The 19,110-nt window shown below is 35.6% G+C and overlaps 1 non-coding gene across 1 annotated transcript; it reads left to right on the top strand.

Moving 5' to 3' along the window:
* Positions 1–11,066: 11,066 nt before the first annotated feature.
* LOC131170817 (small nucleolar RNA R71) lies at positions 11,067–11,173 on the top strand. Its single transcript, XR_009141584.1, has one exon. It is a non-coding gene; the product is annotated as a small nucleolar RNA R71 (small nucleolar RNA).
* Positions 11,174–19,110: the final 7,937 nt, after the last annotated feature.

The following is a 19,110-nucleotide window of genomic DNA, read 5'->3' as shown; positions in this document are numbered from 1 at the left end:
TACCGGCAGTTGAATAAGGTGACAATAAAGAACAGATATCCATTGCCTTGCATTGATGATCTGTTTGATCAGTTGAAGGGTGCAGCTGTATTCTCCAAAATTGATTTGCGATCTAGTTATTATCAGTTGAAGGTGCAAGAGCAGAGTATTCCAAAAACTGCTTTCAGAACTCGGTATGGCCACTACGAGTTTCTAGTAATGCCATTCGGGTTAACAAATGCTCCAGCTGCTTTTATGGATCTGATGAACACTATCTTTAGACCATATCTTGATCAATTTGTGGTGTTGTTTGTTGATGACATTTTGATATATTCGAGGAATGTAGAGGAGCATGACAGACATCTGCGGATTGTATTGCAGACTTTAAGGAAGAAACAACTATACGCCAAATTGTCGAAGTGTGAATTTTGGTTGAAAGAAATCTCCTTTTTGGGACATGTTGTGTCAGCTGAAGGGATCAAGGTAGATTCCAGCAAGGTAGAAGCTATCCTTAATTGGAAGCCGCCCAGGAACATCACAGAAATTCACAGTTTTCTGGGTTTAGCTGGATATTACCGTCGGTTTGTGAAAGGGTTTTCTATGTTATCTTCTCCACTGACCAAATTGCTTCGGAAAGATGTAAAATTTCATTAGATTGATAAATGCCAGCAGAGTTTTGATGAGTTAAAGAGGTGTTTAACTGAAGCTCCAGTTCTCACTTTACCTACTCCGGGTAAAGAATACACAGTTTATAGTGATGCTTCTCACAATGGGTTAGGCTGTGTACTGATGCAAGATCGGAATGTTATTGCTTATGCATCACGCCAGCTGAAACCGCATGAGAGGAACTACCCAACACATGATCTGGAGCTAGCAGCTATTGTTTTTGCTCTGAAGATCTGGAGACACTATTTGTATGGGGAGAAATGCTACATTTATACAGATCACAAGAGCTTGAAGTATTTGGGCACCCAGAAGGAATTGAATTTGAGGCAGAGGAGATGGTTAGAACTCATTAAAGACTATGATTGCTTAATAGACTATGAGCCAAGGAAAGCAAATGTGGTGGCTGACGCCTTAAGTCGCAAGACTATGGCAAGTCTCAGAGTTTCTCCTTTGTCCATGGTATATGAATTGAAAGCACAGCATGCCAGTTTAGAGATTGATGATGAGGGACAGATGAGTTGCATGGCATGTACAACGGTGTTGATTGATCGATCGTAATGGTCGCCAGAGTGATGAAAAATATCAGAAGCTACTAAAAGAAGTCCAGCAGGGCAAGAAACCTGAATTCTCTATCAGAGATGATGGTTTATTACTACATCAAGGCAGAATGTGCATTCCTAGTGATGTGGAATTGAGATAGATCATTATGAAGGAAGCACATGAGTCTCCATTTGCTATGCACCCTGGTGGAACTAAAATGTACAGAGGGCTGAAAGAGCATTACTGGTGGATGGGTATGAAGAGAGATATAGCTGAATTTGTTTCCAAATGCCTAACTTGTCAGCAAGTAAAGGCAGAACATCAAGTTCCAACTGGTTTGTTACATCCTTTGTCAGTACCAGAGTGGAAATGGGAACGGATAACTATGGATTTTGTTACAGGACTTCCAAGGACACCGAGTAGTCATATTGCAGTATGGGTTATAGTTGACAGATTGACCAAGTCTGCTCACTTTTTGCCAGTTCGGATGGACTATAGCCTGAAAAGATTGGCCAGATTGTACATATATGAGATTGTAAAACTGCATGGAGTGCCAGTATCAATTGTGTCTGACAGAGATCCTAGGTTCACTTCTAGATTCTGGGGTAGTCTTCAGAGAGCCCTAGGAACTAGATTGAACTTCAAAGACAAAGATTCCACCCACATGCATGCATGGCCACCGAGAGGGTTATTCAGATATTGGAGGATATGCTACGGGCTTGTGTGATTGAATTTGAAGGTAGTTGGGATACACACTTGCCTTTGATTGAGTTTGCTTATAACAACAGCTACCAATCAAGCATAGGGATGCTTCCATATGAAGCTTTGTATGGTAGAAAGTGTAGAACTCCCTTATATTGGGATGAAGTAGGTGAAAGGAAGATGGGTGGGCCAGAAATTGTTCAACAGACAGAGGAAAAGATCAGATTGATCAGAGATAGACTCAAGGCTGCATCAGACCATCAGAAATCCTATGTTGATCTGAAGAGAAGAGATATTGAATATGCAGTGGGTGATAAGGTATTCCTCAAAGTTTCTCCTTAGAAGAGAATTGTGAGATTTGGCAAAAAGGGCAAACTGAGTCCTCATTTCATCGGACTATATGAGGTTCTGGAAAGAGTGGGTCCTTTGGCATATCGGTTGGCATTACCTCCAGAGTTAGCAAGGATACACAATGTCTTTCATGTATCCATGTTAAGGAGGTACAGATCTGACCCATCTCATGTACTATCAGTTGAAGAGATTGAAGTAAATCCAGACCTCTCATATGAGGAAGAACCCATAAAAATTCTGGCTTATGAGGTGAAGCGGCTGAGGAACAAACAGATACACCTGGTTAAAGTACTGTGGAACCATCATTCAGGCCAGGAAGCTACTTGGGAACGTGAAGAGGAAATAAGGAGACAGCACCCACAACTGTTCAGAGACTAATACCAAGTAAAATTTTGAGACGAAATTTATTCAAGGGGGGGAGAATTGTAACACCCCTATGTTCGGTAGTGCGTTCTACTGTTTCAGTGACCAGTGTTGTCCGGACAGTTAGGATGCCTAGAACAATACTTCGATATGAGTGAGGAGACATAAAATAATGAAATACAAGAATAGAAAATACAAGAAAAAACAAAGAAAAAATAATAGCAAAGAAATGTAACCAAGTTAAGCAAGCCGAGAACCCTAGCGATGGGTGACCGCACAGGGAAGTCACGGCGTGGACCGTTGACTAGCCCTGGACCGCGGGGAACCCTGGAAAATATTTTTAGGACTTAAATAAACGTCTATTGAAGTATAAATATCATTAGAAATATCAAAGAAAAATTAAATAATTAGTGCAAAGAAAAGTGAGAAATCGAAAAACGGACAAAACCCGGTGTTATCGAAAAATCGGGAATGCAACCCGAACAGGGGCATTGTGGTCATTTGACACCCCAAGTTGTCTTTTGACCTAAATTTCCATTAAAAATAAATAATATTACACTCGGAAAATATAATGAAAAATTAATTTAGGGGTACCTAATGTAAATAGCCAAAAGTGGAGAGTAAATGGAGTAATTAACACATTTAACATATAAAATGGTTTAATTAATGCGAGTGGACCACTAAGAATTATAATATGTATTAAGTGGGCAGAGTGCTCCACTAAAACATCATCTTCAACCTTTGAAGACCATCCATGCCGAAATGAGAAGCTTGAAATCCTCCATGGCCGTTTTGCTTTAAGCTTCATCATCCTCTTAATTTCACCTCCAAACACCTAGGTTGCTTCATTAAAATTTATCCCCACATCACAAGGAAGAGTTTGATAACAATTTCAAGAAGTTTTGGTGAAGATTTAAGAAGTCTCATCCATAGGTAAGTTTGAGTTTTTGAATATTGCTTTGTTAAAGTTTGTAAGCATGTTATGGGTGTTTGAATTATGAAGAAATTTTTGAGGTTTGATGTTGAATGGGAATGTGTAATTTTGGCAGCAATGGAAATACCTTGAAGGTAGGTTATTTGTGCTTGTAAATGGTGAATTAAATGATTGATTAAATATATATTGTGTAGGAAATTTTTTAGGTGATGTATACTTAGTATATGTAAATGTAAAATGAAATTTAAAGCTTGGAAAGTAATGGAATGTAAGTGTACCATTGTGGCAGTTTGCTAACCCTTGAAGAATGCTGGAATTCATGCTTGGTTTATGGAATAATGATGTTAAAATGTGTTGGTTGTTATGGCAGTTTGAATGTATGTATAGTGGTGTGAAGGTTGGACATGTGAATGAGCTTGGTTATAGAGTTAAATTGTTGTAAATTGAGTTGGGAAAATTCTGTACTTGTTGGTGCACATTGAATGTAATTGTAAGCTGCAAAAATGACCTATAATGTGTTGTGAATTATGTTTAGGTGAGTGTTAAAAGTGGTGCTTGATGTGTATGCAAGAATTTCAATAAGGCAGTCTGAGTTTTAGGCCTATAACTTTAAGTGTGTGGCTCCAATTGGTATGAGACCAATTGGAGGTGAAACTAGGCACAAAATGTGCCAACTTTCATGAAGGAAGCATACCAAAATTCTGCTTGCAAGGTAGCTTGAAAAATGACCAAATCCGGATTAAGTGCAATTGAGGCCTGAAAATTGACCATTTGGGCAGCAGTTAGTGTTTAGGCCATAACTCACTCAAAACAGGTCCAATTGACCTGAAATGTTAACCATGAGTAGTTAAGACCCATATCTACAAGTCTTATGAAGACACCAAAGCCCAGAAATGACCATAAGCAAGTCAAACAGCTTGCACAAATTCGGGTCCAAAAATTGGCCGAACCAAAGTTGACCAAAATTGACCTAAAATGACCAAATTTGATACCATTTGACCAGCAATAGTAAAATGACCATAACTTGGTCTACATAACTCAGAATGACCTGAAATTTTGCCCCGCGTTCCATAAGATATAGATCTACAAGTTTGTAGTTTTGACCAAAACCCGAAAATCGAGGGAACTAGGTCGTCTGGCTAGTCAAACTAGTATCCCGGAATCCAGCAAGTAGCAATAAAATGCACTAAACAAGGAAATGAAATTGGTAACATGTACCAACCCTAAAAGACTATCGAATGTGACATATTAGTAACACTAAAACCTAATTTACCTAGAACGCATCGAGGGTCGATATATTAGGTTGATTAAGCAAATAATAGCTTTCAGTGAATTACTTATCAAGCATTATCGATAGAGACAGTTTAATTTAGTACTGAAACACTTCAAATTGTGTTTCTCAGTTAGTAAAGACTCAGGGAAAGGGAAGGAAACACTGAGTCCAGACCAGGAGACAGTTATCAGAGGTTTCTGCACAATAGCTATTTCTTTTGAATTATTTTCAATTGAAATAAATTATAACTATTTGCATATTATTGTTTTAAATTGTGAAACTATGAAAAATTGTTTGAATGATATTTGATGGATACTTATTGATTGAAAAGCACTATAAATGGTTTGAAACCACAGCTATCATGTATATTGATTGTATTCCTCGCTGGCTTGTCTAGTGGGATGAATTGAATTCCCTCTCTCTAGCTGAAGTGTTGAGGTGTGTGCCTGTTGAGGACGAATAGAATGAGTACTCATATTTTTGCTAGCTAGCTATGTTATTCCTCATTAGTCATCGACTTTTGGGACGAATTGGATACCTCATTAGCCATCAGCTTTTGGGATGAATTGAACTTTGGAACATGATTAAGCTGTGTGTGTGATTTATTGATATGTATTGCGAGATTGTGAAATGAATTTAAACTCTTATTGACATATGCTGTCTTCTGAATTCAACTATGATCTGACATATTGAAATTTATTGTGATATTGAGAAATGGAGTTTAAATTCTTGTTAACAATTGCTGTCTTGAAATTAACTATGGTTTTAAGTATCCACTATTTATATGATTTATGAATTGTGATTTAAAGTTGTATTTGGTTAATGTTGTGCACCACTGAGACATTGTCTCAGCGATAGCTTTTTATTGCTGTCGCAGATAGACAGACAGACAAGGCAGCAGACTAGGCTGCTAGTACATCCAGCGAGAGATTATCGGGTATAATGAGTATACCACATTTTACATTTTGTACTGTAATGTATGTTCACTGTATGTACATATTGTTTTTGGTTTTGAGCAGTTGTAAATTCAAATTGTACATTGAAGTTGTAAAATAATTATGAGTTATTTTGGCTTGTAAAAATTGTATTATATTTCTTGTATCTCAGTCTTTGAAAAATTACTATGGTTTTGAGTTGAGAAATATGTTGTATGGAGAAACATGTTGGAGTTGAGATTTGGAAATATATATTGAAGTGCTTTTTATAGGTTTTTGAAAAACTGTTTTATCCAAAATACAGATGGCACTTTGCCAAAATTTTTACAGAAATTCCAAATAATTCAAATGTGTTAGTTCTATCACTTCAATTCAAAAGGGTTTTTAGCACCTGTAAATAGTGCTCACCACTGTAAAAGAAGTAAGAAAAGTTTTTAAAATCCCTTGTAGTGTATTTAATGGGTTATCAGTAGACGGAGTCGGTAATTCATTAGGCATACTACGGGATCATGTTATGCCTTACAAAGGGATAGGGTGTGACATCCATATGAAGCTTTGTAGGGTAGAAAATGTAGAACCTCTTTGTATTGGGATGACGTGGTTGAAAGAAAGATGATTGGACCCGAAATTGTTCAGCAAACTGAGGAGAAGATCAGGGTGATCAGAGATCGACTTAAGGTCGCATCGCATCGTCGTAAGTCCTATGTCGATCCAAGAGAAGGGATATTGAATATGCAGTAGGTGACAAAGTATTCCTCAAGGTTTCCCCTTGGAAGAGGATTATGAGATTCAGCAGAAAGGGAAAACTGAGTCCTCGTTTCATTGGGCCATATGAGGTTCTGGAAAGAGTGGGTCCTTTGGCATATCATTTGGCACTACCTCCAGAGTTGGAGAAGATACATAATGTCTTCCATGTGTCTATATTGAGGAGGTATCGATCAGACCATCTCATGTATTACTAGTAGAGGAAATTGAAGTGAATCCAGACCTCACATATGAAGAAGAACCCATCGAGATTCTAGCTTACAAGGTCAAGCAGCTACGGAGCAAACAGATACCGTTGGTGAAAGTGCTGTAGAACCATCATTCGGGCTAAGAGGCTACTTGGGAACGAGAGGAGGACATAAGGAGATAGCACCCACAGCTGTTCAGAAATTGATACCAGGTAAAATTTCGAGACGAAATTTATTTAAAGGGGGGAGAATTGTAACACCCCTATTTGTATAGCCTGGTATATTTCACTGTTCCAGTGACCGGAGTCGGTCCGAACAATTAAGGGGTTTAGAACCACTCTTAAGATAACTAGATAAGCTATAAACACAAATAATTAATAATTGTCAATTAGTTAAGTATAAATAAGAAAAACAGAACATAAGAAGTTAAACGAGCCAAGAGTCACAGCGATTGGTGACTTTCTCGGGAAGGATTGCGAAGTCAATTTAAACTCAAATTTTGAACCGTAAAATATGATGCTGTGGTCCTTAGGACCCTTACGAACGCAGTGGAAAAGAGAAAATCACGAAAAAGAATTGTCAAATCAGTCAAATAATTAGGTCAGGGAGCCGGAAGAAATATTGAATTATTTGCAAACCGGGTTGAACCGGAGAGGGGCAATTTGGTCAATTGACCCCGAGAGCTAACTCCTGACCTAACTGTCAAATAAAATTGGAGAAAAAAAAATTTCAGAGTTGGGAATTAAATTAAAGAACTAACAGAAAAATAAATAGAAAAAAAAAAAGAAAAAGAAAAGTTAAAAAGGTAGTGACATCATCATGGTGACATCATACATGAGGTCATAAATAAAATAATTTGACTAAGTCAATTAGAGGATAAATATACAAAATAAAGAAACAAAAATCATTTTTCCTTCTTCTTCTTCTTACTAGCCGAAACCCTCTCTCTCCCTCTCCATGGTTGTCCTCCATTGAAGCTTGCACTCAAGCTTAAATTTCCTCACTAAACCTTAATAGTTTCCATAAACACCTCATTGGAGCTTGTTATCTCAACCTAAGAAGAAGATTGAAAGAGGAAAGAAGAACAAAAGATAGAGATTTGAAGGATTTGAAGTTCTAAGAAAGGTTAGTAAGCAAACTTGATAATTTTAGTTTGATTTCTACATTTTTAACTTATTGAACTTGGAAATAAACTTTAAATAAAAAGAAAATTTTTGTTGAGGGACCATAAGTGAATTTTGGCCAGCATGTGTATGGGGGTATATTTGCATGGTTTGATTGAATTAGGAGGGAATATAAACCTCAAGTAGTTGAGTGATTATAGTTAAAGGCTTTGAATTAGCTAAATGCAAAGACATTGTGAACTAGGGTTTTAGGACACTTAAGTTAGAGACAAAAATGTGAAAAATTGGTAAAAGATGTCTTGGACCTAGTTTGAAGTGAGAAATGGCCAATTGTGACCAAATGGAATGTGTTAGTAGTGTTTGAACCAAAAGAAAATTCGGATTCAATGTGGTCATGCTGCTGGCAGCATGACCAAGGTCCCTTTGAGGGACCAAAACTGAAAATTTACAAGTCCAATTGGTATGAGACTAATTGGGAATGAAAATAGACACCAAATGACACAATTTTCATTTAGGAAGCATGCCCAAAAAGTGACCAAAACCTAGTGAATAAATGGACCAAATTCGGAAAATCTCAGTCTGCCCTGTACAAACTGACCAAATGAATAGTGTTTGTTCATTTGGCCATAACTTGACCTAGGCAGGTCTAAATGACCTGAAATTTTACCAATGGACATATGAGATATAGACCTAAAACTTTCATGAAGAACACAAATCCAAATTATGCCATTAACCAAGTCATTTGGCTACCTAAAGTTGGTGACCTAAAACTGCCAGAACCAGAAATTGCCCAAAAATCTGGGTTAAGTCCAATCCGGCAGCCATGACTCAAATGGCTATAACTTGAGCTAAAAAAACTCCAATTGGAGTGATTTAAAAAGGAGAATAAACTTAAGACAATAGGGAACAGTTTCTATGAAGAAAGTTTTGCCAAATTCCAACAGTAAAATGACCAATGGAATAGTGCAATCTTAGACACCAAAACTGAAAATTATCAAATTTGCCTAAAAGACATAGAATTTGAATAAACAACCAAAACCAACAAATTTAGTGACCAAATTGTAGTATGTGAGTGAAGTTGGAATTTCCATACCTATTAAGCCTTAGAAAGTCAACAATTTGACTTGAATAGTGTAGTGAATAGTAACCCCAAAACACAAAATTTAAAGAACGTCGAGTTTAGCACATTAGAGCTAGGTAAAAGTGAAGTTAAATTTATTTTGGGATTTATGTTAAGTTATGGTACTGAAACACTATAAAATTGTGTGTTTCAGTTGAAAAGAACACCGGGAAAGAACCCGAGGAATCGAGTCAAGGCCAAGAGGCGACTCGCTTGAGGTTTGTGCAGAATAAATCTTATTTCATCATTTTCTTATTTTTGAATTGATTTGGTATGATTTATGAAAATTTGGTGTTACTCATGAATTGTGTTGCCACTTTGTGAATGAAACTATGACTTTGGAAATCTATTGGATTTCTCATGAATTATTTGAATAAAATATTTGAAATAGATTTTTTATTCACACTTAGCATGACAGTGCCTTATTATCCCTCCTCCATTTATGGGGTGAGATCGATTACTTTTCCTCCCTCTCTGGTTTACTAGTTGAGGTTGTAGATCGAATGAGTACTCATTAGCTAGCTAGCCACCTCCCTCATTGATTTCGATTAGTGGGGCTGTAGATTGCTTTGTCGTGGTGTACAACACGGCATTAATCGGAAATTTTGTGTCATGACTTAAGTTGTATATGATTTGGCAACACTGTGTTTATTAAATTCTTTGACCAAATTGTGTTATTATGAGTTTGATAATTTGTGAAATGTAATTGAGAAATATTTAAATTGTGTTTTGTCAATGAATTATTTATATATTGTATTTTAAATTTTTATTGTGTACCACTGAGTATTTTTATACTCAGCAATAGCTTGTTTTGCTGTCGCAGATAAGAGCAAGGAGAAAGCAGCAGAGTGAGCTGCTATTGAAATTGAGGACTACCCTGATCTTTTGTATAGGTATTGTTTTATACCTTGTAGTTATTTTGATGTAAATATTGTAATATTTTATGTATCAATGTAAAGTTGAGCAGTTGTATAATAAATTGTAATAATATTATTTTTGAATTTTCTTCTGTAAATTAAGATTTGTATTTGTGAATTTCATGATATATGCACTGTGGATGGAGTTATGAAATATTTTGAGTTGATAAAATTTTGGTTGAATTGTGGAATGAATTGAATTGTGTAGACTTGAAATTATTTGAAGGTTGGGAGTTATGGAAAATTTATTAGAAGTGTTTTTCTCAAGTATTTGAATAACTGTTTTCTCAAAATACAGATGGAACTCTGGCAAAATTTTTATAAAATTTGTGGAAAAATAAAATGGGCCAAAAATGTTAACTAATTTTAATTTTAATTAAATGTTTTAAATACCTATTAGAAAATGCTCACCACTTATCAAAAATAAGAAAATTATTTTTAAATCCCTTATAGGGTACTTAATGAGTTATCGGTAGGTGAAGTTCGGTAGTTCATTAGGTATTCTACGGGATCATGTTATGCCTTACAGAGGGGTAAGGTGTGATATTACGACTGACCTTGCAATCACTTCCCAGGAAGGTCACCCATCGCTGTGACTCCCGGCTCATTTAACTTTTTATTCTTTATTTTTCTTCTTTATACTTAACTATTTGGCAATTACTAATTATTTGCGTTCAGGGCTTATCTAGTTGTCTTAGACGTGGTTCTAATCCCTTTAATTGTCCAGACCGATATCGGTCACCATAATAGTAAAATATACCAGGCTATGCAAATAGGAGTGTCGCGGAATATGGATTGTTGGGCTGCCTCTGGTTGAAGTTTCCTCCATTATTCAGATAGTTCATCTGTTCTATGGAGGGTTCATTGAAATTGTTGTATTCTAAACTCATGAATCCTCCTCCATAGCTGTCTTCATGTTGACTATTTATACCAACTGAATGGGCTTGCATTCTTTCGAGTTTCTTTGTGAGCTGATCAAACTGAGCATTTATCATGCTTAGAGTGTTTACTTCTAGGACCCCTACAGTTTTCCTTGCATTTCCTGTTTCATTTGACCACTCATAATTATGGTATGCAACCCTTTCTAGAAGTTTAAGTGCTTGTGTCACTGTTTTCTCCATTAGATCACCCTCTGCAACTGAATCAACTGTGCTCCTTGTAGAGGGTAGTAATCCATTATAAAAATTTTGAACTAATATCCAATCTTCTATACCATGGTGTGGACATTCCCTCTGCAGGTCTTTGTATCTTTCCCATGCATCATAGAGTAATTCTCCTTCCTTTTGTCTGAAGGTGTTGAGCTCAAGCCTCAGTTTTACAGTCTTTGCAGGTGGAAAATACCTTGCTAGAAAAGCTTGAGGGAGGTTTTCCCAAGTAGTGAACATTCCAGCCAGTTGAGAAAGTAACCACTTCTTTGCTTTGTCCCAAAGGGAGAAAGGGAATGCTCTGAGTCTTATTGCTTGATCAGACACTCCATTCATCTTGAATGTATCACATAGGGCAAGAAAGCACTGGAGGTGATTGTGTGGGTCTTCTGTTGGTGAACCTGCAAACTGGGTTTGTTGAATCATTTGGAGCCATACTGGTTTTAATTCAAAGTTATTGGCCATGGTTGGAATTTCAGGATCTCCTTGATCGTGCTCTTGATGTTTCCTTTCCCTCCTGATGGCTTTCAGAGTTCTGTCTCTATTTGGATCACAGTCCAAAATTTTTTCTTCTGGCCTTATTCTGTTCATATACCAGATTGGCTACCTGAGTGAAAAGAAGAGAAATACAACCAGTAAAATAAAATTAAATAATATATACAATTGCCTAAATCAGCTAAATTGCCTATCGCTTGATATTACTAAAACCAAAAATCCTCGGCAACGGTGCCAAAAACTTATTTGCCTGGTTTTACAACCCCGCAACTGCACGGATCGCTAACAAGTAATAAAGTGATGAGTAGAGTATCGTTCCCATGAGGATTTTGTTTAGCAAGTACCAATCTACACAGTAATTTTGACTGTCTAGGCTATTAAATACTTAGGGAATGAAGTTTGTTAACCTTAAACACTAGAATGGTAAACTTAAAATGAAGTAATCTATTTTGGAACAATTCTGCAATTAAGATTTCACACTTGAATCTTACTAGGGATGTTACCTCGTTTATTTATTAGATTGAGGATTGTTTGCCTTGATGGAAATCAGTCCTAAGTTATCCTAAATCCTCTCTCAAGGCACCCAGGGTGTATTCTAATTAACTCAAACCCTACTTTTATGGCAATTAAATTAATTAAAATTCTTGAAGATTTTGGATCAATTTTGAAGTTCCACAAAGGTATCAGCCTATGTCTAGGTTAGAATTCCTAGGTTCAAGATCTTAATTTTCTAATGTTAATCTTCACCTTTTAGTCCTTCAATTAACATCTACAATCATGGCTAAGTGGGTACCAACACATAGCATACATTAAGATCACAAGAAATTAAATCAAGAAACGAATCTCAAATCCAATAAATAAAACTTAGTGTTCATCCATAATAATAATTACAAGCGCTACTCTCCCAAATCCAGAATAAGAAAACTACTCAATCATGGTGAGTTCAACAAACATCATGATAAAAGATAAAAACAGTAAAAAGAAAATCATGTAGAAGAAATAAAATAATAAAAATCTGTCTTGGGAGATGAAATGAAGGAACCAAAGAGAGTTTGCAGCTTTGATCTTATGGAGCTTCAGCTGGAAAGCTTCTTTTGGTGCTGATCTCAATTTCTCTCCTTGAAAACTCCTCAAAAGTGCTGTCAAAAGATAAAAGAGAGAGCATCAGTTGGCCAGCAATAGTCTATCCGTCTGTCTGTCAGTTCATTCAGTCTCCCCCTTTTTACTGATGTTTTCTCTTCTATTTATAGTGGTTGCTCTAGGGTTAGGTCATTTCGAGTCCAAAAGGCATTAGGAGTCTCATTTGAATCTGAAAACTAATTCGAGTTTGAAAACTGGCTGTCGCAAGGTACATACCTGTGTGTCACTACACGGGTTCTGGCATGTAGGGCCGTGTAACTTACTGGAGAAGAATTGTGGAATCTTGCATTAGCACAGAGAATTACACGAGTCTATGCCAACTACACGGACCTGGTTACACGGGTCGTGTACTATTGTTCCCATAAGGTTCTTCAAGCTTGTCCCCGACAGAGACTTGCACGGGTCCTTGCAGATTACACCGGTCTACTTACACGACCCGTGTACTTGTGGTTCTCCATTGATTCTCTTGGCTTTCTTCTGGCAAAGAGTTACACTGGCCTAGGGCCTGGTTTACACGACCCGTGTACTTTGTATCAGCAGCAATTCTTTGTCTCTTGACTTCTCCAAGCTTTCCTTTGCACTCCCATACTCCAGGGCTTTACCCAAGCACTTGAAATGATGCAAAAAACATGGAAATAAGGGCTTAACAATAGAAATTACAAAAACTAATGAAATCAACTATTATGCATGAAAATACTTGCCTAAATACTATGAGATAGTATACAAATGTGCTTAAAAACATCTATACAATTCAAGTGTATCACCCCTAGCCAAAACACCTATCCTACCCTTTTGAGGAGGCTAAATGTATAAGTAAAAAGCATATTAAGTGCAGCAAAAAAAAAAATAGAGAGAGAATGTAGAACTCAAGAAAGAGTGCAAGTGTGCAATTGAAATCAAATCAAAATTTGTCTTTCCAACCCGGCAAAGGCAATGAGTTTGGGGGAGAGGACAAAAGGGACATAAATAAAAAAAGGGAAAGAAAAAAAGGAAAAAAAAAAAAAGAAGTCCCAAGATAAGTATCATGGAAGCATGCTTAGCATTATAAAAAAGCCAAAAGCCCTTCCTCTCTATACAAAATTAGTACAATAAATTTAGTATACTTGATATTTTATGCATACATGCTATCCTCATATTTGCATTCCCTAAAAAACCTTTCATTGGCAACCAAGTCATTATCCATTTAGCCCCATTACAACCCTTTTAAAGACCTTTTGATCTTTTGAAAAGTGTATGCTACATTAGTGGAGATAGAAAATTGAGATATGCTTATGAAATTGGAATTGAATCACTTCACTACAATTACCCACAATAGAGACATATTTGGGAGAGTAAGTGTTTCTCAAGTCTATCCTGATAAAACAAGTTATTTGTGACTTATTAATGGCCTTGCATTGAGGAATAATTAGTTGAAGCACCATAAAGGGGGTGAAGCTCTAATCAGGTAGCTGTTGAGGTCTTTATGCCTTGAAAGTGGGAATTGGTATGAAGGTTGAAGAGTGTCTAATTATGTCCAAGCTAAGTTTTCTGTTATTTTTCGAAGTACCCTATTGATTTTTTATAAAGCTTTAATTTGCTTGAGGACAAGCAAAGGTTTGTGTTTGGAGGTATTTGATTGCATCAAATTATATAGACATTTAAGGTTAACATGCATTGCATTTTGTTAGCATTTAGTATCCTTTTATGTTTATTTTTATATGTTTTCATTATTATTTTAGAAAACATGTCAATCCAACTTAATTAATTAATTTTTATATTTTATCAGGTGTTTTTATGTGGTTCTAGAATCAAAGATGAGTTTGGAAGAGATCTAGAGGTTAAAACGTGAAGAATACAGGGTCAGAAGCAGTACACGGGCCATGTAACTTGCCCCGTGTAACTTCCTAGACCCTGTGTAACTCTCTAGACTAAAGAAAATGTGAAAAATGAAGTGGCAGAAATTTACACGGGGCGTGTATCACTACACGGCCCATGTAAAGTCCCCTGACAGCAATTCTGATGTGACTTTTCTTCGCTCCAACTCGACTCGAATGGACTCCTAATGCTTCTAAGACTCTGAAATTAGGGTTTTTACACCAGATATAAATAGAACAAGTCAGGAATTTAGGGAGAAGAGAGAATTTACATCTAAAGAGGAGAATTAACATTCAAGAGCCAATATATATTCAAGAAGGCACATCAACCTCAAGGGAGGCAAGGGAGAAAAAAGATCTGTAAGATTGATAGAAGGGATTTTCAACTGAAGTTCCAAAAGTCCAAGGCTGCAACTCTCCTTTTGGGTTCTTTCACTCTATTTTCTTCTCATGTGTTCTCTTTATCTTTTTATAAACTTGATTGTAAAGCTCACCATGAGTGAGTAGGTTCTTTATTATAGAGTTAGGGTGTAGCACTCAATTTCATTATGGATCTGGTTTGATTTTATTTAACACATTGGGTATTTTATTCTCTGATTCAATCTCTTATGATCTTAATGCATGCTATGTATTGGTAACCACTTAGTATTAATTACAGATATTAATTGAAGGACTGAAAAGTGAAGATTAATATTAGAAAATCGAGATTTTGAACCTAGGAAATCTGACCTAGAGATAGGCTGATGACCTTTGTGGAGTTCCAAAATTTATCAAAGATCTTCATGGGTTTTAATTAATTTAATCACCATGAAAGTAGGGTTTAGGTTAATTAAAATACACGTTGAGTGCCTTGAGAGAGAACTTAAGATAACTTAGGATTAATTTCCATCAAAGTAATAATCTCCCAATTATTGAATGAATTAGATTGATTCTATAATTGATTGAAGTGTGAACCCCTAGCTCTAGAATGTTCCCGTCCATTGATATTTTAGTTTAGTTAATTATTTAGATTTTATTTCTTTTAATTTAGATATAATTATTAATTCTCTACAATTCGATCGTCTAGATAATTAAAATCACTATAGTTTGGTACTCAACACGGTCCTTGTGGGAACGATACTCTACTCATCACTTTATTACTTGTTAGCGATCCATGCACTTGCGGTGGTTGAAAACCAATAAAACACACAACTCTACTTATGGCCTAAAAACCACACTAGACTCAAGATCCAAAAAATCCTACATAAACACAACACTACTAATACCACCATTCCACACTACTACCAACCTCAAATCACCTTCCATGTACTTCAAATAGTTCATAATTGATCTCAGCAACATCAATTTATCAACATATCATTAAATTCCCAATTTTCATACTAAACCCTAACTCATAAGTTTTGTAAATCTCATGTAACACATATACATCATGCAATTCAACTTCTATTCTATGCAAACTCATCAATAACACCACTAATCAAATTAATTCCATCAAAATCATAAATTCCCACATATTCTCATGGCTGCTGAAATTCTTTTCTTTCAATTCCTCATCATATTCTTTCAATTCCATAAGATTTCAACTTTGTTTAGCATGCTTAAACACTTAGAGAAGAGAGAAAACTTGGATAGTGCACTAACCTTAGTAAACAGAAATTTCTTTCACCCAAACTTCACTTTTCTTGCACTCTCTTGGCTGCCAAACACTTTCTCAAGGTGTAGGAGTAATTTTTAGTGAAGGGACCTAGGGCTTTTTGGGTGAGAATGGAGGAAGACCAAACTTTGAAGCTTGAACAATGGTGGAGTCTCTCATGGGAGTGGTTTGGCCAACATGAATTGAAGGAAGAAGATGACCAAAGTTTTGGCTTATTTCATTTCTTTTTATCTTTTGATATGTGCTTGTCTTATGTTAATTGGTTAGTAAATTTAAATAACGTCATTATTATGTCATAATTAAGTTTTAATTCTTATTTGATTTTTCTTTTCTTTTCTCCTTTCTTTTAATACTTTTAATTAAATTTTTAACAATATTTATTCATATTTTAGGTGATAGATCTCACTTACTTAAATAGACATGTTGGTCAAAAATCATCTCTGAAAGTGAAATGACCAAAATGCCCTTCATTTAGCTTAACGAGCTAAAATTGTCTATACCGATTAACAAAATTTTTCTAGCATTTTCTTGGCATTCCATTGTCATCTAAGCCTCAATAATTCTTCATCTGGAGTCCTAAAAATTATTTCACAGGGTTTCCCCATAGGTCTAGTGTAACACCCCTCACCCGTCTACAGTGTAGCTGAGCAAGGTGTGTCACACGGAGTGTCAGAGCACCTGATCTTATCTGATTTCACTACAATTCTTGATTTATTTATTCAAAAACTTTATATAAGGTTTAGGCTATTTTTACTTTTATCAAAATCTAACTAATTTGGAAATTTCAAAAATTTTAACAATAATCTGGCAGAGTACCGGCTGTAATTTGAACTAACAGTTCTTCTGAACCTGCCAAAAACAATTTCAATATATACTCAAATTCATAACTCTGATTGTCTCAAAGCATTCTCAACAGTTTTTAAAACTCAGATTTAGTCTCAAAATTTCTCAAACTCATTCTCATTCAAAATCATTATGATTAGATAATCAACTCAGGTATCAGAATTCTTATATTTCATTAACTTTTATAAGTTGCTAATTAAGTACATAAATTTATCAAGTATAGGATATACAAATGAAATTATAGTTACTAATTCACATTACAATATAAGCAGTAATTATAATGTACAGATTAGAAAACATGCTTAAAATGAGCCCTATCTACATGCATTGCTGAGGAGGAGATAACCTTGTACACTTTTGACACTTCTGCAGATCTAGACTCCAAAAATCTCAGTCGAAGTACCTACACAAGGAAACAATTCCATTGCGCTAAGCATTTCTACTTAGTGGTGCAATAATATAACAAGAAATAATATATACAAATAAAGAAAGAAATAAATCATAATTTAGATACTCATGAATCAATTTAATTTTGGTATGATATTTCTAGTATCAACTATCTTATAAACTAGTTTGATCTTCTTTGGGAGTACTAAGTTATAACCTTTCAGTAATAATGCCTACTATACAAATTATTATAACTATATTGTATTTGAAGTCTCTATAGTTTTGCAAATTGAATTTTTGTTATGTTTCTATTGCTAATCTCTTTTACTCATTTCATTCAATACTTAATTTAACTTAACTGCCTGAATGAAATAATGTTTTAATTTACTGCCCGTATAACCTATACACTGACCAGACTGGATAAACAGATATACTAGCACTGGGTACCTAGTACCTCAGGCCATCACACCATCGGTCACAAAGTGTCTCCCGGTGTGCAAACAGTGGGGCTAAAAAGCCATATAAACAATCAGACAATAAGTCGAGTATCATAACATAATCCAATAGCCATAGGCTATTAAAATCATAGTGTGGCATAATGAGCCATAAAACATAGTGTGGCTTGAAGCCATTTACAATACAACTGTCAGAACCCTATTGGCATGCCAACCTATCCAAACAAGTCAACTAGGCAAACTAGGGCACATTACAATATTACATATTTAATTCTTTATTCTTAGGGTTTATACGTCTTTATGCCTTTCACTGGTCAACAAACATGTTGACCTTTTTATACATCATGGATAAGTTGATTCTAGTATCAACATGTCACAATTTGCATTTCAATATGATACCAATATAGTACAATTTACAATTCTCACAAGTTGGCATTTTTTGCCAAATTATTTCTAGGCTTCATTGCATAGTATTGTCAATTTTTCAGTTTTAGAGTGCTAGATTGGTCTAGCTAAATATCCTGTTTCCATTGATTTTTAGCTTTTGGTTAAAGAAGCAAATTTGTAGCTCAATGTCCTATTGAACTTTTGGCACTGATTTCAGGTCATTCTGAGATGTATAGAGCAAGATATGGTCAATTTACTAAAGCTGGACAAATTGCATTTTCAATGCAACTTTAGGTCATTTTTAGGTCAAGTTCAATTCTAGCAGATTTAATACCCTAACTTAGGCAAACAATTTGACTTGGTTCTGGTCATTTCTGGGCTTCGGTCTATGTCTAATCTTTCCATTGATATAAATTTTAGGTCATTTGGACCTATTTTCAGTGAGTTATGGTCAAATGAGTGACTACTGTTCATATGGACAAATTCTGGGTTGTAATGGTTCTAGACAGTTTTGTTACCTCAATTTATGCAAGTAATTTGACTTGGTAAATGACATTTTTGGGTTTTGTGATCTTCACCAAAGTTGTAGCTCTATGTCTAAGCTTTCCAATGATATAAATTTTAGGTCATTTGGAGTTGTGTAGACCAAGATATGGTCATTTTACTATGGCTGGTCAAGTTACAATTATATTGCACTATTGGGTCATTTTTAAGTCAAAGTCAATTCGGCCAGTTTTTGTAATCCAAGTTGGGCAATCGATTTGACTTGCTTAATGACATTTCTGGGCTTGGTGGTCTCTACCAAAGTTGTAACCCTATGTCTATGCTTTCCAATGATATAAATTGTAGGTCATTTGGACTTGTTTTGAGTGAGTTATGGCCAAAATACTGGCT

This window comes from Hevea brasiliensis, chromosome 11 (assembly GCF_030052815.1).
Source record: "Hevea brasiliensis isolate MT/VB/25A 57/8 chromosome 11, ASM3005281v1, whole genome shotgun sequence".
In the NCBI taxonomy this organism is placed as follows: Eukaryota; Viridiplantae; Streptophyta; class Magnoliopsida; order Malpighiales; family Euphorbiaceae; genus Hevea; species Hevea brasiliensis.
The sequence above is the reverse complement of the archived record's forward strand: the minus strand, read 5'-3'. Positions and strand labels throughout refer to the sequence as shown.